Here is a 25,140-nt window from a genome sequence, read left to right on the forward strand (position 1 = left end):
TTAAGAAGGGTTTCTGAGGAAAAATATTGTTTTAAAGGATTGAATGATATAGCATGGATACTGATATGTCAGGTATAATATTTGTAAAGCACTTAGCTCAGTACCGGGAACATAGTAGGTGCTTAATAAATGCTACTTTCCTTCCTTCTTTCCTACTTTGTACTATACAGATTTCAGGTTTTTTACTTTCTTCTTGCTATGCTGTTTGATGTAGTGTAATAATATGAGTAGGGTTTGTGTAACATTTTGCTTCTCTTCCAGCTGGGTGGGAAGAGCTGCTTCCAAAAGAGGCATAGTACTTCCCTTTCTTTCACCCCCAGTCGCCATCCCTGAACTTACCTGAAGTTGTAAGGACTACCAACAGGGATTCCATCCTTTGCAGGGTTTAGATGAGCTGGGAGGGATCAACTCCACTCTGTTTAGTGGGATGGCTGACCATAAGACTTTACCGTCTGCCCTGCCCTATAGTCTGTCACAGACTCTGGACCTACTTATATAATCTAAATATCTCTAGACCTTTCCCCAATTGATGGACATCCCCTCAGTTTCCAATTCTTTGCCACCACTAAAAGACCTGCAGTCCTTTTCCTGTTGTTTTTTATCTCTTTGGGATATAGACCTAGTAGTGATATTGTTTGGTCAAAGTATATACATGGTTTTATAGCTCTTTGGGCATAGTTCCAGATTGCTTTCCAGAATGGTTGAATCAGTAGTCAACTTCATCAGAAGTACTTTAGTGTTTTAATTTTCACACATCCCCTCCAACATTAGTCATTTTCCTTTACTATCATATTAGCCAATCTGACAGGTGTAAAGTAGTAGCTCACCAATTCGTATTTCTCTCACCAACAGTGATTTAGAACTTTTTTTTGATATAATGAGAAATAGCTTTGACGCTTTGTCTGAAAACTGCTTGTTCATATCCTTTGACAATTTATCAGTTGAGAAATGACTCTTATTTCTATAAATTTGACTCTGTTTTCTATATATTTGAGAAATGAAGTCTTTATCAAAGAAACTTACTATACAAAATATTTTCCCCACAATAATGATTAGCAACTATGCATTTCTCTCCATCCCATTTTCCCTTGGTGTATCCTACTCTCTCTCTCCTTTTACCCCGTCCATTCTCTAGAGTTGCTTCTGATTTTTACCTCCACCAAACTGCTCTCCCTTTTGTCAGCTCCTCCCCCTCATCTCCTTCTATTCCTACTTTCCTATATGGCAGGATAGATTTCCATCCCCATCTGAGTGTGTATATTATTCCCTCTTTGAGCCAATTCCAATGAGAGTAAGGTGAATGTACTCCCTTCCTCACTTCCCCCACCATTGTAAAAATCTCTTGCAGGCCTCTTTTATGTCAAATAATTTATCTCATTCCACCTTTCCCTTTCTTCTTCTCCCAGTGCATTCTTCTTCTCATCTTTTAATTTTATTTTTTTAGATAATCATACCATCACATTCAAGTCACACCTCTGCTTTCTATCTACATATACTCCTTCTAACTGCCCTACTAATGAGAGAATTTTTAGGAGTTATAAATATCATTTTCCAATGTAGGAATATAAACAGTTTAACCTTATCAAATCCCTTGTGATTTCTCTTTCCTGTTTACCTTATAATACCTTAACTTTACAATATGTCTTTTGCATCTTATATTTGAAAGTCAAATTTTCTATTCAGTTCTAGTCTTTTCATCAGGAATGCTTGAAACTCCTCTGTTTCATTAAATATCCATTTCCTCCCCTGAAGGATTATACCCAGTTTTGCTGAGTAGGTGATTCTTGGTTGTAATCCTAGGTCCTTTGCCTTCTTGAGTATCCATATTCCAAGCCCCTCTGGTCCTTTAATGTAGGGGCTACTAAATTTTGTGTCATCCTGACTGTGGTTCTATGACGTTTAAATTGTTTCCTTCTGGCTGCTTGTAATATTTTCTCCTTGATCTGGGAGGTCTGGAATTTGATTGTAGTATTGCTGTGAGTTTTCATTTTGGGGATCTCTTTCAGGAGGTGATTGGTGAATTCTATCAATTTCTATTTTACCCTCTGGTTCTAGAACATCAGAACAGTTTTCCTTGATAATTTCTTGAAAGATGATGCCTAGGTTCTTTTTTTTGATCATGACTTTCAGGTAGTCCAATAATTCTTAAATTATCTCTCCTGGATCTATTTTCCAGATCAGTTGTTTTTCCAATGACATATTGCACACTATCTTCTATTTATTTTATTCTTTTGATTTTCTTTGATCATTTCTTGATATCTCATAAAGTCATTGGTTTCCACTTGTCCAATTCCAACATTTAAGGAATTATTTTATACAGTACCTCCTTTTCCATTGGCCAATTCTACTTTATAAGGGGTTCTTCCCCTGGTGAATTTTTGTATATCTTTTTTTCCCCCCATTTGGCCAATTCTGCTTTTCAAGGCATTCTTCTGTTCATTGGATTTTTGTGCTTCTTTTACCATTGGCCTATTCTATTTTTGAGGTGTTATTTTCTTCAGTATTTTTTGTGCCTCCTTTACCAAGCTGTTGGGTTTTTTTGTTTGTTTGTTTCACTTTCATTTCTTTTCCCAATTTTTCCTCTACTTCTCTTACTTGATGTTTAAGATCCTTTTTGAACTCTTCCGTGGCCTAAGAATAATTCCTATTTTTCTTTGATGCTTTGGATACAGGAATTTTGACTTTGTTGTCTTCTTCTGAGTATGTGTTTTGATCTTCCTTGTCACCATAGTACCTTTCTGTCATCAGAATTTTTTCCATTGTTTGCTCATTTTCCAGCCTATTTCTTAATTTTTAATTCTATTCTGAAGTGGGATTCTGCTTCCAGAGTTGACTCTCTCAAGCTTCAGGTTTTGTCTGTGTGTATGGGGTGTGTATATGTGTGTGTGTGTGTGTGTGTGTGTGTGTGTGTGTGTGTGTAGCTATTTTCAAAGTTAATTCTGGAGTCCTGTAAGTTTTTGGCTCTTCCAAGGAGGTGTGATCTAGGGAGAGGTGTGTTTACTTCTTTCCTATACTGTGCCCTGGTTTGTGAATGACCACAAGCACTCTCTTCAACCCTGGAACTATGACCAGGGTCCTTGCCCCACTGTGGCCACAAGCTCTGCTACACTACTGCTCTTCCTTGCGCTTGGACTAAGACCTAGGACTGCTACCCAGATCCAAGTATAGACCACTATCTGTGCAACAGAGTGGTGCCCCTGGTGCCAGCAAAGGGACCCCTGTAAATCTCCTTCTGACCCATTGTCCATCTGTGGGCTTAGGGCCTACTTTAAATGCCTTTAATAGGCACTTACCGTCTGTGGACTGAGAGGTCTGGAAACCACCACTGCTACCACTGACTCAGTCCCCTCACCCCACACACCCCCAGGCCTGATCCTGGTTTGCTAGGGCCTGGTCTGTGCTGGCACAGCACTCTGGGGCATCAGACCATTCCTGCCGACCTTCTAAGTTGTCTTGGACTGGAAAATTGTTTCACTCTGTCTTTTTGTGGGTTCTGCTGCTCTAGAATTTGTTTAGAATAATCATTTAAAGGCATTTGGAGGGTTTGGAGGACAGCTCAGGTGAGTCCCTGCCTTTACTCTACCATCTTGGCTCTGCCTCTGAACTTTTCTTTTAGATGTTGTCTCTTGGGATCAGCATGTGAACCCCTAAGTACAAGGACTATTTCCATTTTTCTATTTGTATCTCTAAACTATATCACAGAGATTGACACATAATAAGCAATTATTTAAAATGATTTTTCATTCATTCGATCCTTTTTTCAACCATATGAAGTTAAAAAAAGGTATACTTTCATAGAGACATTTTCCAGATGGAGAAACTGTTGCAGAGAGTAGTTATATTTACCCTAAAAGACAGTGAATGGACTGGCTAAGACTAGATCCTTACTCTCATGACTCTCATACAATTACTTAATATGATTATTCTAATTGTTTTGCATATATGTATATAGATTGTATGTATGTATATATATATATGTATATAGATATATACATGTATATATTCCTAGCATAATGTGCACATTATTATGTAAGTTAAATATGTTTTCTTTTGCCTAAAAAAGGTATTTTTGCTATACAATATATTCGTATCTAGATAGGTTTTTAAATAATCCCTGAAGAAGGAAGGAAATAAGCATTGGTTATGAGTTTGCTATATGTTAGACACTGTACTAAGGCACAAATTAAATACCCACAAAAAAAATCATTTTTAGGCACCCAAAAGCAAAAAAAAAAAAAAAGCTCCTATCAGAATTTGCAATCAGGAAGATAATCATAAGTCAGGGACTCCATAAACCTATGGCTAGGAAAGCCAACTGTAGGTGATGGTGTTTTGCCTCAGGTTAATCAAGTTATAGCAGCAGCTAGGTGGTGAAGCTGATAGAGTGCTGGTCATTGAGTCAGGAAGACCTGAGTTCAAATGTGACCTCAGACTCTTACTATCTGTGTGACCCTAGGCAAGTCACTTAACTCTGTTTGCCTCAATTTCCTTACCTGTAAAATGATATGGAGAAAGAAATGGCAGACCATTCCACCATTTTTGGCAAGAAATAGGATCACAAAGTGTCAGACACAACTGAAATGACTCAACAAAACAAAAAAAAAATCAAGCTATTTAAGGAGTATAATAGGACCTGGTCTTACTTATAAGCAAAGTATGTTATTAAGCACACAGTTTGTTATGAGTTGGTAAATCCTGAACTTAGTGTCTTTTGCCCCAAAGTGGTTCTATCCCTGTCTGACCTAGAGCCTGAAATTCCATTGTTACAGTAATTCTTTAATGAACAAAATGAATTTTCAATTGCAGAGTCATTCACAGTTTAGTAGGTACTTGTTTATTGGGTCACTATATGCAATATAAAGGATCAGAGAGATCAATACAAGTTATTTATTCTAACCCTCCATCTGACAGGACATTGAGGCTGAAGTGACTTATGCAAGATAATAGAACTAGTGACCAGCAGAGTATGGATAAGACCAGAGGTCATTTCACTCTAAATCCAGTGGGTTTTCCCGCTCACTGTACAGTACTGCCTTCCCTGAGTGGAGTTTAAAAACCCAATTTAGTGATTATCTCAGAAATCATCAAAATATGTGTTCAAGTCCCTGTTTCAGTCAATATGCTTTTATTAAGCACTACTACATACTAGGCATTGTGCTAACCTTAGGGGATACAAAAATGAAATGGAAAAATCCCTTACCTCAAGGATCTCACATTCTAATGGAATGTACAGCTATGTACATACCACATGTATTCAGGGTATACTAAAAGTAATGTCGGGGGGAAGACATCAACATTAAGGGGGACCAGGAAATGCTTCTTACAGAAAATGGGATTTTAGTTCAGACTTGAAGAAAGAGTGGAAAGTGGAGAAAAGGAAGGAGAACATTTCAGGTAATGAGGATAGCCATTGAAAATGTCCAGAGTGGGAATTCAGGGAGAGACTCTCAGTAACCTACATTACAGAGGAGGTATCATCAAAGTGGTTTGGCAAAAAAAAATTTCCACTAAGAGCTGCCTACAGCAATGAAATTACAGGTCTAGTAGAACAAAACAAAAGAAATTACCAAAATGCATTTGTATAAATACCTTTCAGAAAGATACTTCTGAAATCAACAGCTTCAAAATTGATGGGAAGAAACCTTCCAACTGATCACCAGAAAGAATGAGATGTGCCTAGTTTAGCATTTTAGATTTTTAAATCATGGTATTTGATTTACATCATGGTACTTGAGAACCAGCATACTCTTGAATTCTGTTAATGGCAGGCTCTGTGGTCTCCAAAATTTGGAGTACAAATCATCATTCAGATGCACATGAAGTGGCTTTTCCTAAATCTTCTGTATCCCCACTAATTTTTAGACAGGTTCTAGGACCCTGCAGAATCCTACACTATTCCCCTTCCTATCACAAGACTTACAAGACTTTATCATATGGTGCTGTTCAAATTCAAAATGGAGCTAGAGGGTATAAAAATAGGAAAATGAAGGTGCTTTGAAATAATAAAGTTATAGAAATCTTGCTTTGCCTTTTAATTCTCCACCCTGAATTTGAGAAATAGCCTTCTCTTGATCAGTTCAGTTCATTCAAAAGACTTAAAACAATTGACTTTTTAATGGCCACATCATCTATTAAAATGCAATAAGGTAGTTGTCACATAGCAAAACTGTAAAAAAACAAAACAAAACATGTTTTCCCTAATTATCTCCCCTTGCCCTCTCCCAGACCTCTTCTTAGCTGTCAGAGAGGGAAAAGAATAATCAAAGGAACTACATGTTTGGAACCTGCCAAATCTACAAATCACCAAGGGAAGCAGAAAAGATTGGGACTGGATTCCTAGACCAATCTCTTTGGTGCTGAGATTTCATGGTAGCTATAATTCCAGTACCCCTCATTCTTTACCTGTTTGTTAGTCTGTCTGGCATCCACAGTGCCTTTCCCCTGTCTCTGGGTCTTAATGTTCCTAGCTACAGCTCTCCAAGATCTTACTCAGTTTGTCCTTCCTGAAATAAGCAACAGGAAACTATCATAAGTGGCATGTGGCCATCTATGCATAAAAAGAATGACAAAAAAGGCCAACGAAAACCGCTCTACAAGAACAAAGGAAAAGAAATTCGAGAATTCTGGGAAATGTGTCCACATACGTTTTGTAACTCCTCAGTTATCCTGCTACTTTATTTTTCCCAAGTTAACTTCCAGGAGGTATTAGAAACACCTATTATATGTACTTTAAGAACAAGGGTTCTTAACCTGAGAGTCTATAGATTTTTTATATTTTGAAATTTATATTTCAACATAATTGGTTTCATGTGTAATCCTCAGTATTTTATTTTACATATTTAAAAACAATTCTGAGTAAGGATCTCTGGGTTTCACCAGACTGAGAAAGGAGCCCATGACAGACATAAAGGTGAGGGACACCAGGACCAGAGGCTATAGGGAGGAGGGAAATGATGAAGTCAGGCCTACGCCTTAACATTGGACATCTGTGTGGAAAAAAATTGTGTGGGAATGGAAGTTTCGATAAGAGAAAGGAAAATGAGATATTTTTGGAGACAGGAACAAATGCCAATTAATTATGTGTAAGCCCACTGCCTGTCCTTTTCTGCTTTTTTGAAATAATCTGGTTTACCCTGAATTGTCGGGCCTTGTGTTCATTACATTCATCTTTGACAGCAGAAATCCCACCTTCTTTGTAAAAGCTTACACTGTCCCCACTTTTTTATGTCCGTTAGCACTTACTTTCTATTTTCTGATCCATTATAAATTGCTATGTGTTACAGCTCTTTTTTCCCATTTATATCTTTTCCTAACTCTCTAGCTAGATGGCAAACTAGTCTGGTAGTCGGGTACAGTCCTGTACTTTGGTCGTACCATGTGGTGCTTAGTTCAATGTTTTTAACTGAGATCCAGAAGTAAAGTGACTTATATACGGTCACATAGAAGTTTAATTGCAGAGCCAGGAAGGAATTCCATTTTTTGACTCCTGCGCGAGTGAACTTCTTGCTGTAAAGTGATGCCTCCTGCTCTGTAATAAAATAAAGCAGAGCCTCAACTCGGAAGGAAGCAACATAAAAATGATTTTCAAGACTCAATATTGAGAATGCATATTAAAGTCACTTTTATTCATAATGCAGCTTAAGTTCACATTTAGACCATACCATTTAAAGCCATCAAACTACCCATTTAAGATTTCCTTGATTAAATCAGTCATTATTAAAAATAATGTATATTATTTGGATGGAACATTTTATGGATTTTCTTCCATTAATTATTCGACTGATTTAATATTTTGGATTTAAACTCCGAGGACTTTATTAACCTTTTAAAAAATCAGCTTTCTGACTGATATGATTTCTTTGATGATCACCTCCTCTTGTTTACCACTTGAGGCCTGCAGTATTTCTTTTTCTTGGTTAATTTTTGTATCTTTTTTTATCACTTTATGTCCCATAAGAGCCAAGCAGAAGAATCATGGGATTTATGGGTTAGAAAAACACAAACATGTATTTACAGAATGGGAGAATTATTACAGCAAATGTCTGGATACTCTTGTTTATTTCCATGTCAGATCGTGCTCCCTAGGGACCCTTTAATGTCTCCTTCCCACATGCTATGACTCTTCAATACTTCTTAGCTGATTATGGAGTTGAGTTCCCATAACTCTTTTTCTTCTCTCTCATCTTTTGATACAATACATACATACATGCTTACATGTATGTTGTCCTTATACATATGTGTGTGTGTTTGCTTCATGAACTAATTACCAGCTTCCTGTGAGTTGGTCATCTCCTGCTCAGTGTCTGACTCATCTTTTTTTCCTTCCAATTTTCTATACTCCTCCTTAGCCATAATGAACTTTTACCCTGACTGTAACTGAATTGTTATTCTCAAAATTTATCTTCCTTTGTCCTTCACCTTCAACTTTCTCTCTTCCTATTGACTCATGAGGCCATTATCTTGTCTTGATTCACCAGACCTCTCTTGCTGTGATTTCTCTTGATTTAATTAGTGGCTGTAGTTCCCTGATGGAGTTCTTCCTGCATGATGCTTTAGAGTTGAGAGTATTTACCTGTGTTGGGACTGGGGAGATGTAGTCCTGAACTCCGGTTCAGCAGTCACCTCCTGCTGTGTGATCAGCAGGGTGATGGTACCTTGTAGATTTTGCCTTTTCTGGGTTAATTTTCCCAGACTCTAAAGCTGGCACAAAAGTATATATAATGCAATTCACTATAGAGTTCTTAAGTCACATTCTCCTGTTCCAACTCCAAGGGATGCAAAAAACATTGTTTCCCAGAAGTCTGAGGGCTAGAGGAGAAAATAGGCTGATTTCTAATACCCCCCCCAAGTTATGAAGATCTTTTGTTGGTTTTTGCCACCTCAGTTCTGGATATTTGGGTCAGAATTGGGTTCACTCTCCTGTATGAATATGCCCTTGTAAGTAGAAATTTGTTCAGTGTTTTCTTTCTCCTCCTCACTAAAATGGTAATGAGCAGAGGCTCTAGGAAAATAGATAAGAAAAAGAAGCCTTAGGGAGAGAGCTACATGGTGCAAGGAAAGTCAAGCCAAGTAACAATGTCTGGAAAACCTCATCGCCTTTAATTTATGCATGGTATACCCGACCAATACCCTGTCCTTGGACAGCCTCTGCCACCTGCTTTCTCTACTCTTGGGTTGTCAAAGATTTCTGGACAAGTCATGTAAGTAGATGGAGTTCCTGAAAAATCCATGCCAGATAAATACCCAGCTGGGTCCTCACTGCTGTTTGACAGTCCTATTATTCATCTCTTACCAGCTCCCTGCTTCGTTTCCTAGTGTGTGCTCCAAAATTTTCCCACTCTTCTCAAACCATCAGTGCTACTCCCCCTTCCCTCTCTTTTAGCAGGTGTCTTCATGTTGTATTACTTTACCTTCCACTATTTGCATGGTGGGGGAGAGGGGAGTGAGGGGGAGGGGAAAGAAACACCTAAAAAACTTATGGGTTTTTTTTTCATTAAGACAGTGTTTAAATTGTGCTCCCCCCAGTATAATCTGATTATCTAATCAGCTAATGTGGTCATCTAACATGAACTCTCTCATTTCATGGGGTTTATACCCCCAACCTCTCAATAATTTTACCCATTGACTCAGAAGAAGATATGGCATTCTTCCTATTCCAAGGCTGATCCTTGTGTCTTCAGCCTGTGTCCTCAGTCCTCATTTTCTTTCCCTCACCCTTCCTCTGATCACCTGGGACTTTTATGAATCATCCTCTTTTATCTACATTTTAAATTTCCCCTTTCCCATGGCTCTTTGTCCATAAACATGCTTAGGTCTCCCCAATCCTAAAACAGTCTTCCCTTGACCTGGTCACCCCCTGAAGTCCTATGAGGTTCCATCTCTCTCTGCCATTTCAATCTCATGTTTGTCCCTGCTCTAGCTTTTCTGCTCACCTTTGTGAATTTCCTTCCTCCTAGAATGTAAGCTTCTTGAGGACTGTCTTTCTACTAGCCCTTAGCTAAGTACCTGGTATATAGGAAGCAATAAATGCTTGTTTCTTTCCTTCATTCTACTCATCTTAAATACCCTTTTAACTTCCTCATAACTCTCTCCACCCCCAACACTTTGTAGATCCATTTACTTCTCATCTCTCGTAATTTAGAATGTCTTGCCCCTCAACTGAAATAACTCTCCAAGAGCCAATGACTTTCTCATGGTATTTCTTCAGTTATGGTCCTCCTTGTTCTCTCTACTATTTAACATTATCAGTCGCCACTTCTACCTTTTGTATTTTGTTTGGATTCCATATCAGTAAATTCAGTTTCTGCTGCACAATATAATTCAATATTTTTATGAGGTGATTATTTTAGGTACTATTGTTTTCATATTTTGGATGAGTAAACTGAGGCTCAGTAAGGTAGTCAAGTTTCTTTAATTGGATGCCAAATTATGAAGCTTATTCTGCGAGCTTTATTTGTGTTCTGATACATGAAAGTGAAATTTCATTTACATCCTAGCAGCTTAAGTGTATTTCATGCAAAATGTATATGATATTTGCTAAGTGATTATTCGATCGTGTTGTTATCAAGTGGAAAGAGGACTGGCCTGAGAGTCAGGAAACTTGATTTCTGGTCTGGGCACTACCACCGACTTTCTAGGAGTAAATTACTTGGCTGCTCTGGGCTTTAATTAAATAAAAATAAAAATAATAATCCACATCTCACAGAGAGACAAGGATCTGAAGGAGTAGATGTGAAAAATCTTTGAAAAATATGAAACTGCGTTTTATAACAAGGCAAAGTTCTACTTGGGCAGAAGAATCATTGGAAAGTGATTGTAATGTAAAAAAAATGCATTGACTACATCCTTTGAATAGAATAATACAAATTATATATATGTATATACATATACATACATTCATATATATATAATTTACATATATGGTATTAGTATTAATTACTTCTGGTATAGAAGCATCATGGTGTGTGGAAAGGATGTTGAATTTGGAGTCAGGGTGTTGTGGAGTCATTTTCAGTCATGTCAGACTCTTTGTGATCTCATTAGGGGTTTTCTTGGCAAAAATGCTGGAGTGGTTTGCCATTTCCTTCTCCAGCTCATTTTGGGTTCAAATCTTGAGTCTCCTACTTATTATTTATGTAACCTTGAGTAAATCTGAGCTTTGGTTTCCATATCAGTAAAATGAGGATGTTGGGGTGACAGATGTGTCAAACTGACAGCTCTGGGCAGCATGAAGCTGGCAGAACTCCAGAGTGCAGCTGGAACCAGATTAAAATGTAATTGGGAAATGTTTAACCAAATAAATAAAAATACTATACAACATAGATAAGGTGAATTTGCGGTTTTCTAAGTCAATATGCAGCCCTGGGATCTATGTCTATTTGGGTTTGACACCACTGGCCCTAGATGACCTCTAAGTCCCCCTGCCTCTTCTGCATCTGTGATCCTATGCCTGACAGGCAATTTATTTTAGTGAAAAGAGCCCTGGACCGGAAGTCGGTACAGACCTTGGTTCGAATTCTGGCCCCTGACGCCTATTTACTGAGAAACTGAGTCTCTTAATTTGTCAATTTGCTCATTTTAAAAATGAAATAATAATACTTGTCCCAGGTGATTCATAAAGTGGCTGTATCAAACAAATGATGTAGTCAAGCTCTTTTCAAACCTGAAAAAGCTATTTAATTACCAGCAGCTCATAATGAAACACAGGAGTCCAATGGATAGGTGAGGATGAACAAGTGATTTATTTAAATATGCTTAAATTTAATATTTAAATAAATATATAATTTATATATGGGAGCATATATATATGTGTATATATATATATATATATATATATATATATATATATGTCTAAATGCTGCCTCATACAGTTGATATTTCTTCTTTATGCTTTCACTCCAAATGAAAGAAAAATATTTTCATTGTTGCTTGTTACTCCATGGTAAGCCATGCATTGGCATCAGTAAAAGGAGGTCTGTAGTGAAGTTTGCAAGATCAATACAGTTCTGTAAATGTGTCATCTTCCAACCTGCTTGGGCTCCTTCTTTTCAGAACTATACTGGCCTCTCTCTTCCCTAATTAGGAGCATTGCTTTTTCTTCTTCCCTATGGCTTCCAGCTCCCAAAGCCATGGAGTAAGTGTATTTCTTTTTAGGAAGATGTCAGACTACAAAGCTCCTTCTGAAACTGGCTTTTCTTGTGTTTGGAGGCACAGAAATGAAATATCGTTTGTATGCAAGGCACATTCATCTCCTCACTGAGCTACTGAGAACTTAGTGCTTTGTAACCAAGTTAGTCTTTGGAAACAACTGCCCAAGGAAAGCACTCTTAACCTGACAACCTCCTAAGAGTGGCCACAAGCATATCATAAGTTGGTGGAGAGAGTGTTTGGGAGTTTGCCTGTTCCTTTTAAGAAAAATCTCTCTAAATTAGAGCTAGAAAAAATGTGTTGTAGTGATGATAGGAGAATCCACACCTCGAACTCAACATTGCTACTCTTTTGAAGTATTACTTGGGGCTGTTGGGGGGCCAGGTCTGCAGTTTACCTTGGAGATGGAGAAGAGGCTTTCTAATCTTTCATTGATTTTCGTGCATAAGGGCAAATGGTCTTTGTTTTATTCAATGTCTACAAAGCAGAGAAACTTAGAAATGGCAAAAAATGTAAACCCAGAATAGGGTGAATGAGACTGCTCACTTTACGCAGAAATGACGTCTAGTCTAAAGATGGTATTATTCACATCAGGAGAGGAAAGAAACAGGGTCTTTCCACCTTTGCCTCCATGAATTGAAGTATATGGCAAGTTGAGATATTTTAAGGAATTTTAGAAGATAATTTATACTTCAATAATGGCTTTCCTGCATTTTAAGTTTACTAAATCTTGCCGAATAGTTCTCAACAGTTAAATGTTAGACAAGAGAGCATGTCAATCAATATTGAGCATCATATATCTAGTTTGGGATGGGGAACCTGTGGCCTGAAGCCACATGGGGCCTCTAGGTCCCTTGGTGTGGCCCCCTACTGAGTCCAAGTTTAACAGAACAAATCCTTTTAGTACAGGGATTTGTTCTGTGAAGCCTGGACCCAGTCAAAGGGCCACACTTGAGGACCCAGAAAGTCACACGTGGTCCCAAGGCCACAGGTTCCCCACCGCTGATCTAGTTCAACCCTCTCATTTTATATATTTTTTTTAAATTTAAATTTTTTTTTATTTTTTCCATATTCTTTTCAGTTGAAAATTTTTCTCCCTTTTCCTCCCCCCCACCCTCCCCAAGACAGCGCACAATCTGATATAGGCTTTATATTTACATACCCATTAAACATATTTTCACATTAGTGAAGTTGTAAGTAAAAATTAAAACCAATACGAGGAACCATCAGAAAGATGAAACAATGCTATGAGCATGCTTCCTAAAGGATTCTTTTAGTTTCAACACATTGAAGATATTTCTTCAGCTAACCTGAAACAGAAGGAAACTACGAAGAGAAAGGATAGACTTCACAGTGTTGTAGAAAGAAAAAAAATAATTAGGAGACAGAATTCCAAGCGTCTAATGGTAGTTTATAAAGAATCAACTATGACATTTTCCTTGCCTCTCTGTGCCTCAGTTTTCTCATCTACAAAATGGAGTTAATAAAAATAACTATTCATAACTTAATATCAAATGAGATAATCCTTACAAAAGTAATTTTAAAAGAATGAAGCACTACAAAATTACAATGTACTATCACTCCCTCAATGTTCACAGAGTTATACAGCAAACAAACAAACAAACAAACAACACCAGATATGAATTCAAAGGATTCTAGGACCAAATCTCAGCTGTGCCACTTAGACCTATCTGGACCCTTATATGTAGAATGACTTGGCTGGACTTCATGAACTCTAAAGTCCCTTCAGGCTCAAAGTCCTGGGATCATCTGAGACCCAGAATATCATTTGTGTGTGTGCCTTCCCCGATTCACATTGGATCCCTTCATGAGCAACTCAATATAGTGAGTTGCTATGGCAAAAAATAAATTAAAAATTTAAAAAAATAAAACAAATTCTAGTGACAGTGGTAAGCCTTTTGGTAATGATCCTCTTTAGTAAGCTGGTCCTCACGAGACAGACTCTCTGTTGCTGAACTTGTACTTGAAGCTTTTCTCACTTGAAAGGATCTATAATAGCCTGCACTACCTTCAAGAACTTGGGGTTACCTCTGTGACACAATGAAACATCTGAATTGGCCATTAGGGAAGAAAAGTGATGTCATTGTTAGAAATAGAGAGCATGGGAGAAAATCCTTTTCTTGCCTCAGAGGGGAGAAGGGAACTCAGTAACTTAGGCAGAACAGTTTATCTCAATTATTCCATCTCAGCAGTCTCAATTTCCTCATTTTTAGGTGAGGGGGTTGGTCTAGATATTCTTTAAGGTATCTTTGAAATGCTCTTATCCTGGTCAGACACTGAACTTCATATTATGGGGTGATAAAAAGCAATATTCACAGGGCAGTCAGATCAAAATACGATAAGAGTCTTGCTTTTAATGAAGCAATTCCAGCCATTAGATGAAAGGCCGACTTTTACACTGCATCTAATTACACACACACACACACACACACACAGTCTCTCTCTGGCTCTCTCTCTCTCTCTCTCTGTCTCTCATGTTCTCCAAAGGAAATGTAAAACTGACAAAAGATGAGTTGAATGAGGAGTACATCAAAGGGAACTTCTTTCAGACTTGCCCATATGTGCTAAATGTTTTTCTAATGGAACAGCTGTTCAGTGGTTAGTTATACTTTCTTCCTCTGTTTTCTTGCTCTATTCCATGATCAGAATGAGGATTCATATATTCCCTCCCTTCTGGCTGTTTCTCAAGCAAATTTTAACTCAATAATTACCAGACAGTCAGAAAGTTTTATGGGATTCCAAATTATGATAGATTCTATTCAAGTGGGTTTAGGCAATTCCATCATGAAGGATGTTAAACTTAGAATAAGTTCTGCCTTCAAAGGATATTGTGGGATTCATTTGTTAGAAGTTTTGAGTTCTGGTGATATGGGATTCTTGAGCAGCCTGGAATAGAATTCTTGTTACTCATGTCCTTTTATAGAAGATGAATCTCAGAAAAGCACCATTTGGATTCAGTCTAATAGGTTTAGAGGGAAGTGTTATTCATACCTAAAGATGTTTCACAGGGAAGGCCAATGTTGTCATTAATTAGTGTCTTCAAAGGAGGAGCCTAGATCTTCTAATTGATTAAAGACCTTTAAAAGTTAGAGTAGAACCAGTAAAAACCTCAGTAATATTTACTTCCAAATTCAATTTGTATTAAGTTACTGGTGCTTATTTTCCAATGCCCTTCAACACTCCATAAATGGATTATGAGCTCAGAGTATTAGTGATGATTGAGTGAAGGCACATGGAACATTTCTTTTTTAGAGACAGTTACCATCTTTTCCTCTTGGCTGAGATTTCCTTTTGGTGGTAATATGATTCCAAATTCCATTAAGGGGTTGCCCTACTCCCCCAAAGCTTGCCCTTTAAAGCTGAAAATAAGGAGGTGGAAAGTCTTTTATAAGGTAAAAATCACATTGTGAGTTTGAAACCACACTATACCCAACAAATTGAATATTCCATTAGAATCATCAATATATTGGGCCAAATTGTCTTACTAAGTCATCAGATTGCTGTACAGTCAAGTAATCAGCAGTGTCTTTGGTGTGATGGCACAAAAATGACACATGAATTGCAATCATCTGTTCCATTTATAGATATCTATACCTTTTAGAGAAGTGGTTTGCAATTATGAATAGAGAGCCGGCCTTAGAGTCAACAAAACATGGGTTCAAGTTTCTCCTCTGTCACATACTGGCTGTATGACCCTGGGTAAATTACTTCACCTCACCTCTCTTGTTGCCACCATCTCATCCCTTTTTAATTTCTGAAATGCTTAAAGACTAGCTCCTAACTACACTACTTGACTTTAATCTCTTGCTCCAAGTTTACCCAGTGTCTGAATGTCTCAATCCAATTACCTTTTTTCCCCTCAATTCTCATTCTTCTAGAGTTATCAGTAGCTTTTGACTCTCTTACAGTTCATTCAAAGCTTAGCTCAAGAACCAGCTCCTCTAGCAGGCCTTTCCTGCTTCTCCCCAGCTTCTAGAGCCTCCCCAAGTTTCGGTGTATTTATTCTGCACGTATTTTCTATATACTTATATGCACACATGTTGGCTCAACCACTAGACTGTAAGTTTCTTGAAGGCAGGGACTGTTTCATTTTTGTCTTTTTATCCCCAGCATCTAGCACAGTACCTGACATATGGTAAATATTTAATAAATACTTGTTAACTTTTGGTTGACCACCTCCTGTTCTTGAATTCTATCTCCCCTCCAATCCTCTATGACATTAACTCTTTCCTGGTCCTCTTCTTACCTGTCTGACCATTCTTCCTCAGTCTTGTTTGCTAATGATGAATCAGCATTACCTATTGGGCATTTCTACAAAGATGATTGGATCATAGATATAGAACTATCTATCTATCTGCACATACATCCACACATGTGTGCGTATGGACCTCAGGGGTTCTGTCATCCAACACTCTCATTTTACAGATGAAGAAATTAAAGCCTAGAGAGGTTGTGACTTTCCTCAAGGTCATATAGGTAATAAATGTGGGTAGGATTTGAACCCAGGTCATCTAGATCCAGAGCCAGTCTTCTTCCCACCAAACTATGCTGTTTCCCATCCAACTTCAGTTTTTTTTAAGTTGAATATGCCCAAAATGGAACTTGTCATCTTTTACTAACTCCCCTATTTCTGCCCAATGTAGTGCTCTTCTTTTAGTCATCCAGGTTTGCAAACTCAGAGTCCTCCCCAACTCTTCTCTCATTTCCTTCACTCAGTTAATTTCCAAGTCTTACCAGTCCTAACACTACACAATCTCTTTCACCTTCTTTCTACTCTCATGGCCAACACCCAAATCCAGGCTTTCATCACTGCACACTTAGACTATGGTAATGGTCTTCTATTTGGTTTACCTTTTCCTAACCTCTCTCCTTTCCAATCTGCCTTCCACACAGCTACCCAGATGATCTTCCAACAGCACAGGACTGAACAAGTCATTCTTCTGCTCAAAAATTCATTGTCTCCTATTGTTTTTAGGGTAAAATATAAACTCTAAAGCTCTTCTTGGGGTGACACAAACACACGTTGAAGCCAGCATTCCTATCTGTGTCTCCATACTTTGGCATAGGCTTTTCTCAGTGCCAGGAGCACAGTTTTTCCTAACCTCTGTCCCTTAGAATCCTTAACTTTTTCTACAATTCAGTTAAGGGGAACAACTCACAATGCTTTCTTCATCTTCAAATTATTTTACATTTATGTATCTGTTTTGCATGTTTCTCCAAGAAGAATGTTAGTTGCCTTAAGTTAAAAATAACTGGGTTTGTAATTGTAGTCCCAGTACTTAGCACAGTGTCTGGCATGTTGTAGGACTTTAAAAAAATGTGTATTGAAATAAATTAGATGAAATCAAACTGACCTGCACCTCAATTTCCTGATTAGTTAAATGAGGAAGGTATATTAGTGACCTACAAGATCTTTCCTGGCTCTAAAATTCTTGGATTTCCCCAGTCTCTGTGGCCATAACACATGGACCTCAGAAATCCACAGAAAAGTTGGACAAACAATTAAGAAATTGGTGGTGGTGGTGGTGGTGGTGAGACAATTTTCTGATTGGGAATACAAGGTCCCAGCTTACATAAATGAATTTGTGACTCTGGGGTAATTTTTGCATTCCAAAGTTGGTATTTATCAATCAATCAACAATTAATCTGTACAAAGTGTAAGAAACACAAAACAGCCCCTGATTTCAAAGGTCATTTTCTATCAGGGAAAACAGAAAATGTATGCATGCTGCTGGTGGTCAGACATTTTTAGTCACTTTTCATGACCCCATTTGGGGTTTTCTTGGCAAAGATACTGGAGTGGTTTGCCATTTCCTTCTCCAGCTCATTGTGTAAATGAAGTACTAAGGCAGATAGGATTAAGTGACTTGCCCAGGGCTGCACAAGTAGCAAGTGTCTGAGGCCACATTTGAACTCAGGAAGAGGAATCTTCCTGACTCCAAGCCTGGCACTCTGTCCACTGTGCCACCTAGCTGCCCACAAATACACGTATAAATAAATACCGTATATATATAAATGAATACAAGACACTTTAAGTATGAACACAACAGATGATCTCTACCCTTTTCTAAAATTGAAAAGAATGTATATTTGAAAGATATTCTAAGCTCGTTATGGAACTATGTATATCTGTACCTGAATATATACACATGTATGTATGCACATATGCATATGTATAGATTTATTCACATATATGTATACACTATATATAAATATAAATGTAGGTATTACTATTGTCTTTAAAGTAATTACAATTAATGTTAAATTAAAGTTTGCCATGCAGATGTTAAACATTTTAAAACTGTGCCAAATGCAAAAGTATAACTGTTTTGTGTGGTTATATGTGTGTATATACACCACTTTTTTTACTCAGATGGGACAATTATAATGAAAAAAACATTTTAGATCAATGCTCTTTTTTTTTTTTCTTTTTAAGTTCTCAGCTATTGCTGCTGCCCAATGATTTACGATATGTGTGGGCTGGCTGCTGTATTTGAAAACACATACTCTCCCGTGCACCATGATAGTATGCCCCATAGAACCAACATGTGCAAACTCATTTTAAATTTTGGGGCCCTAAGAGAAAGGGAGTGGCTGCACCTAGGATTGCAAAGGTTCTGCATTTCTCTGTAATTGGCTGGCCCCTTCTCAGAGAATGCTCCTGCTACATGCCCTCAGGTTCTTCCAGAGCCCCAGCCTTGTTGATCACTGTGTCACCCTGGCAGGCACCGTTCAGTACTTGAAGATTTGCCTTTATATCCTGGGAAGCCTGTTTCGACATACACACACACACACACACACACCGAGTTGGCTGGAACATGCCTGTCCCTCCCAGTTGACTCTGATGACGCTTTTGCCCACGTAGGTTTACGTGAACATGGTTCGTTCCTGGAAAAACAAATTCGATGTATACAGGGTGGCCCCTTTGAAACTGGCCCTAGGCTTTAACTGAAGAGTGCTGTACCTGAAGTAACTTGTACCTTGCATAATGCATTCTCTCAGCTGGATCCACCACTGAACTCAAAAACACAATCACTGTCATTCATGGAGCCCTCATAAGGAACAATACTATCCCCCTGCTTCTGCAGCAGCAAGTCAGCCCCAAGATGATTCGTCCATTCCAAAACTGCCTCCTCTTCTTGGTTAGAAGAGAAACATTTCTGTGCCCTGTTCTCCCATACCTACATCAGCACAGGGAAGTGTGAATAAAATGGGGGACAAAAATGGTAGCCTCAGTGCAGAGTGAGATGTGTTTTTGCACATGGCCAATGCAGAAATTTGTTTTGCTTAACTATGCATATTTATTACAAGGCTATTGTTTTTCTTTTCTTTTTCTTCTAATAGGAGGGAGAAAAATAGATTTCTTTCTGATCGTTGAAAAAATATTTCAATGTTTAGAACAGAAATGAAAGTAGGGTGATTTATAAGCTGATAAGGTACTATCTCTACCTGTTACTTGTTCCAAATCTTAGTACCAACAAATATGGCCTAATATTTTAAATATTTTCTATCCCTGTTACCTGTCTTCATTTTCCCCTTGTGCTCATTGGGGTGTGTGTGTGTGTGTGTGTGTGTGTGTGTGTATGTGTGTGTATTTGAGATACTACAGAAATATATAAATAATGTATGTGCATATGTGTGTGTGTGTGTGTGTGTGTGTGTGTGTGTAATGTGGGTATGGGTGTGTATACACACATACCAGTTAGCACAAGTGTTTATATAGACAGATAGACTCCCAAATGGTTAAGACCGTCATTTTAGTTAGATGGTTGGGACTATAGATAGGATATCAGAAAGCCAAGAATAAAGCCGGATTAACCACCTTTGCCCCTGGAAGAACAAATCCACTTTAGGACCAGATGCCTTTTGAAGTATATGCCATCATTATTGCTTCAGGGCAGAAACAGGTAATTTCAACAAGTAAGCTGGAGTAGAGGGCATTACAGGTGAGAACAACAGGGCAGATTACAACTGGGTCAGAGAAGAGCAGGCCTGGGACTTCTGCTAAGTGGAACACCGAGGACAGATGAGTACTTGTAGAATGCTCAAGCTGCTCCAAGGAATGCTTTGATTAAATTGGATATTCTCTAATGAGGAGGGCAACAAAGATGCTGAAGGACTTGGAGATGTTGCCATATGAGCTTGGGTTAAAGGAAGCTGTGGAAGAGAAGCTCTGGAGAGTGAGGCACAATATCTCTTCATCAAATACCTGATGGGCTATTAAAAGACAGAAGGATGACGCTGCCGTTTAGGAATGTTAACAAATACTGAATGCAAATTTTCTTTCATTTGTTACGACTAAATAGAATCCCTATCTATGACTGATATTAAGTAGCTCTGTGGTCTCTATCAGCTTCCTTTCTGGGAATTAAATTTCATGGATTGTCACAGCTCCAGAATATACTCTATGGATGATGAGGCAAGGTCAGACCTTGAAAAGCAGACAGTCCATTCTAGGACCTATACTCAAAACTTTTTTTTTTAACATGGTAGAACTTGGCTAAGCCATCTGCTAGTGGAGGCTTGATGAATCCGCTGTTATTTCCAAGGCACAATGAAGCATGACTGCAGCACTCTTGTGGAAATCCAATGACCATAGATTTAAAGCTGAAAGGAATTTTAGATCATCTATTCCAACCCCTTCCTTTACAAATATGGAAACAAAGACCAAAAGAGATTAGCTTGCCTGAGATCATATGTAGGCAGAATTTACAGTAAGGAGAAGAGTTTAGGTCATTGGTCTACAGAGCCATTTTTCTTTCCACAGCATCACAAGGAGTCTCTGAAAATAAGAAAATTCCTACTCTCCACTTTTTGGAAAGTATCAGCTGATATTCAAAAGGCTTTCCCTGCTTCTCCTTATACCACCTAAATCTTAATCTTGCCTCAGTAAATCTCCAATGAGATGTTTTCACCTCTGAATTCTTCTTGTAGGTATAGGCAGTCTCTTCCAACCTCCAGGCCTAATTAATAGTGTTAAGAACTATACCTTGGCAACAGTGACCTACCATGAGCCTGATAATGATTTTCTCTTGTGATTTTGGGATTGTTTCTATGGCATTAAAATAGTGAAATACAAAGGCAGAATATTTAAATATGCAAATAGTATGGTCACTTCTACTTAAACTTTAAAGGATTGACCTTAGAAGTCGTGTGAATGATACAAATTTCAAATACTCATGTGGGTTAAATCAGAGCAGAGAGGCTTCTATTAAAGGAATTAAGAGCAGTGAATAGTGCTGTGACAAAGGACAAATATTGGTTATGGAATTCAGTTGTTTCTTATTCTTCTCCATCTCATCTATTCCACTGACCTACTTTTCAATTTTCAACAAGAATTAAATAATTTTGTTTGCCACTGTCTTGTGGTATAATTTGAGGTCTCAAGTGTTAAACTCTCCCTTCCTGCTTTGTTTTCATTATTTCCCTGGAGAATCTAGATTTTTGGTTCCTCCAATCGAAATTGTTTATTTTGTCTAACTCTACAAAGTGTCCCCCTGGTAGCTTTCTATAAACCTAAATCTGTTAATTTATTTAGACAGCATTGCATTTTTTGTTGCATTAGCACAACCCAGCCATGAACATTTAATATCTCTCTAGATATTTGAGTTGTTCTTTATTTCTTTAAATTTATAACCATAGCTGTACAGGTTTTGAATGTAACTTGGTAGATTAACTCTTAGACATTTTATCATTTTATGCTAACATGTTACAGCACTTTCTTTATGCTATTGACTTTGCAGATTTGCTGTTTTACTGAAGCTATTAGTTATCTATGTTAGTTCTTTTCTTGATTCTTTAATATTTTCTATATGTACTCAGGGGTTGACAGAGCAGAATTTGGCCCTTAGGCTATGGCTTATTGACCTTTAATGTAAACCATCATATTATTAGCAAATGGATAATTTTGTCTCCTTTTTGCCTGTATTTATATCTTCAGTTTTTCTCTTATCTTGTTGCTATTATTAATACTGTTACTACCTTTTAGAGCTTGAGTTTGAAGAACCCCAAAACATAAACCCACCAATATAAAAGAAGTCCCTATTTGATAAGAATTTCTAGAAAAAAAAATAATAAAACAGCATGGTAGAAACTCATTTTAGGCTAATGCCTTTACTATATACAACAATAAACATGGTTATGAAACCTGAATATTAAAGGTCATATTATTAAAACACACAATAAAAGAAGACATGTTCAGATACCTTTCACAATTGTACCCAAAGGTTGAATTCTTAAGCAATCAAAGAGTAGGCATGATCACAAAAGATAAGTAATTTTGGTTGCATGAAACTGGAAAGCTTTTGAATACACAAAATTAACATAATTAGTATTGAAGGAGTAATTGATTGATAAAACCATTTATGTCAGCTGTCATTCAAAAGGGTTTGGTATCCAAGATATATGGGCAACTAACAGAATTATATGACCAAAAGCTCTTCCTTAATAAACAAGTAGTCAAAGGATAGGAACAAACAGTTCTTCAAACAATTATAAACTATTATCCACATGAAACTTTGTTCTGCATCACTCATCAGAAGAGATATACAAACCAAAACAACTCTGGGGTTGTAGCTCATTCCAAGCACATTGACAAAAATTACTAAAAATGGAAATAGTCCATCTTGGAGGGTTTTAGAAAACTGAGTACACTAATATACTATAGGTAGGTCAGTTAATAAGTCCAACCATTCTGAAAAGCAATTTGGAATTATGCCTAGAAAATGATTGTCATACCCTTTGATCTAGAGATCTCACTAATTGACAAATTCCCGGTGGGTGAGATGAGAACCAAGTGAATATGTAGCATTAAATTAGACTCTACTTATGATGAAAATGTTATACATCTCCACAGAAAAAAAGTGATGGAGTCTGAATGCAGATCAAAACATACTTTTTCTTTCCTTTCTTCATTTTCTTGTTGTTTTTCTGTCTGTGTTTTCTTTTATGACATGACTACTATGGAAATATGTTTTACATGGCTACATATCTATAACCTGTATGAAATTCCTTGTCTTCTCAATGAGGGGGGAAGGAGAGAGAGGGAAGGAGAAAACTTGGAACTCAGAAATAAAATCCCATAAATGTTAAAATTGGTTTTACATGTGATTGGGGAAAATAAAATATTAAATTAACTAAATTAGGCCCTAGACAAAACTGTGCCTATAAAGTTCCTATAAAGTCTGATCTCTTTCAATTTTCTAACAATCTCACTGAACTGTTCATCAGTTATAGCATGCTATCACATGGCTTTAAGGCTTACAAAATAAGACTAGAGACAACATGATACAATAGAAAGATGCTATATATGGAGTTGGAGGACCTGGGTTCCAATCTCAGTTCTTCCTTTATTACCTGTATGACCTTGAACAAGTCATTTAACTTCTCTGGGCCTCAGTTTACTCATCTTTAAGTTGAGGGAATTAGAGCAGACACCACTAAGATTCCTTCCATCTATAAATCTACAAAAATCTGAATATGTTTCCCTCCTGTGATGAAGGCCTGATATGAACCTAGCTTCCTTTGGTCTAAGTTCAGCATTCTTAACAACAGTCTACCCTGCTCCTTATTCTAGGATGAGGTAGAAGGTGCAGATCTTGCTCTGAGATATTTGTATTTTAAAGGATAACCCTGGAATAACGAAAAACTTTCTAGATTCAGAGAAATGTTTTATTGTTGTTTGTTGGTTTGTTTTTTGGAGACTAGGCCTCCAAAATTTGGAGACTCAGACTAGAAGTACGACAGCTTTTCTCAGGCCAATTCCACTGTAAATTAGCATAGAAGCTTTGACCTGCTCATTTTCTGGCTGGGGCCAATCCATTCCTCCTTAGATGATCTGGCGGACTTCTGCTCCAAGTGTCTGACTGTATTGGTGTCAATCTTAGTGTAGGATTTCAGTTCAAGTGCAACTGATCTCAAGCAATCTACTAGCTTCAGAATCTACACTAGCAAGGGTTACAGGTGTGTCCCTTCCCCACCCATAACAATTAATTCTGACAGAATTGCAGTTGTTTGACAGCCTCCATTACAGGAGAAGGGATTTTCAAGAACAGAAATCACACAAGGTTATCTTTGAGATCATCTCATCACACAGAATCTGGTTGTTTCATGCATGACAAGCCTCACTGAGTATAGCTCTAGCCTTGAAGAGTGAAGCTTGAGTAGCTATGGCAACATGTCCTGGCCTGTTTCTTGAAAAAAACAGTGACCAGAGGGCTCTTAAGGAGACGTACTGTCTTAGTCACCAGAGATCTAACTGTAGGAAAAGCATGGTTGCTGCTCTGTAGGAGGGAAGAAGTGATGGTAAAAGGAGAGAAAAGAAAGGGAAGACTTCTTATCTAATATTTTGAAAACAAGTAATATTTTTTAAAAAATCACTAATTTCTAATAAGTTTAGTCTTTATTCTAGTGAACAAAATCACTGTTCCACTGCTTTCTTGGGTTCACAAAAAAAGAAGCATGAGAGAATAGAAATAGTCTAGAAGGGACAAGAAGTATGGTAGAAGTTTGCCAGCTTTCTCTGATTTTTTTATATGAATACCAGCCTTAGAGTTAGGAAGACCTGGGTCCTAGCCCCAGTTCTAGCATGCATTGTCTCTTTATCCTGGCTAAATATCTTAACATCTTAATGCCCTGTATAACTCTCCAAGATTAGAAGTTACAGATTTCACTACATTGGGAAATCCCAATTCCAATCCCATCAACAAAAAGTCTAGTATGCTTTTTAACAAGTCTGAAAAGCAAACAGAATAGGATATTTTGCAGACTTGTGAGTATTGGGTTCTATATGTGCAAACTTAAAGACTTTATGGAATGTTAGAGCTAGGAAGGACCTAAGAGATCTAAGAATTTAGCATAAAATAGTCCAAAATAATGTAATTGTATTTAAAATGTATATTTGATAAGCCAAGGAAGAGAAATTCACTCAGCTTTTCCAATTTTTTTAGAGAGTCACCATGTCTCTCTTATGTC

The sequence above is a fragment of the Phascolarctos cinereus genome, unplaced genomic scaffold (genome assembly GCF_003287225.1).
Source record: "Phascolarctos cinereus isolate Bilbo 61053 unplaced genomic scaffold, phaCin_HiC Scaffold_4;HRSCAF=312, whole genome shotgun sequence".
In the NCBI taxonomy this organism is placed as follows: Eukaryota; Metazoa; Chordata; class Mammalia; order Diprotodontia; family Phascolarctidae; genus Phascolarctos; species Phascolarctos cinereus.